This window comes from Primulina tabacum, chromosome 12, assembly GCF_025594145.1.
Source record: "Primulina tabacum isolate GXHZ01 chromosome 12, ASM2559414v2, whole genome shotgun sequence".
Taxonomy (NCBI): domain Eukaryota; kingdom Viridiplantae; phylum Streptophyta; class Magnoliopsida; order Lamiales; family Gesneriaceae; genus Primulina; species Primulina tabacum.
The window spans coordinates 2,217,954-2,219,377 of NC_134561.1; positions in this window are offsets into that span (position 1 = coordinate 2,217,954).

Below are 1,424 nucleotides of genomic sequence, written 5' to 3' on the forward strand. Positions count from 1 at the left end.
TGTTGTCACTGACCTTCTCGTTCGATGGATTTGTGGTTAATTTTAATATGAATAAGCTCGAGGCCTCCCCTGAAGAGTTGGTCAACATGCTTATTACTTTCACTAGTTGGAGCCAAGTGAAAATTCACTAAAGATAAACATTCAAACATCTTATGTATGTTTATTCGATCCAAATCATACGAGTTTCCAAATATTTTAATTGTCAAAATAAAATAAAAATTTTAAAACTTTAGCTGCAGTTAGACACGAGAGATCACGATTCACAAAAATAAGAATTACAAAATAAAATAAACAAGATCCATTTGGAAATTTTTTAGAAAATTCGTTTTATGTTTTATAAGTGAAAAACTTAAAGTATGTATTTGGATAAGAATTTTGTAATTTTTTTTTTTTTTTTGAAAAATCGTTCTCCAAGTATAGTTTTCAAATAACAATTGAGATGTATTTTTTGATATCTTTTAAATAAAAAAACATGTGTTAAACGAGAATTAAAAGGTTGTTATAGAATAATTGTTCAAATATTCAAACACCTTATGTATGTTTATTCGATCCAAATCATACGAGTGTCCAAATATTTTGATTGTCAAAATAAAATAAAAATTTTAAAACTTCCACTGCGTTTGAACACAAGAGAACGCGATTCACAACAATAAGAATTATAAAATAATATAAACAAGATCCATTTGTAAGAATATTTTAAAAATTCGTTTTATGTTTTGTAAGTGAAAATTTTAAAGTATGTGTTTGGATAAAAATTTTGTGATTTTTTTTTTAAAAATCGTTCTCCAAGTATAGTTTTCAAATAAAAATTGAGATGTATTTTTTGAATAAAAAACGCGGGTTAAACGAGGTTGTTATAGAATATCAATTGTCCAAATATTCAAACATCATATGTATGTTTATTCGATCCAAATCATACGAGTGTTCAAATATTTTGATTGTCAAAAAAAGTAAAAATTTTAAAACTTCCACTGTATTTGGGCACGAGAGAACACGATTCACAACAATAGAATTACAAAATAAAATAAACAAGAACCATTTGGAAAAATATTTTAAAAATTCGTTTTATGTTTTATAAGTGAAGAACTTAAAGTATGTGTTTGGATAATAATTTTGTTATTTTTTTTAAAAAAAATCGTTCTTCAAGTATATTTTTCAAATAACAATTCAGATGTATTTTTTAAAAAATGCGGGTTAAATGGGAATTAAAAAATTGTTATAGAATAATTTTCCAAATATCTTCTTATTATTTTTAATTATGAAATTGTTTCTTTTTAAATATTTGTCCAAACGTCTTTTCAACTCTAAATTTTTTTATAAAATAGTTGTCCAAATAAATATTTATTATTAAAACAAATTTTAAAATATTTTATAAAAAAGTTGTAAAAAAGACTTGTAAAAAAAATTATAAGAACTTGTCTTAA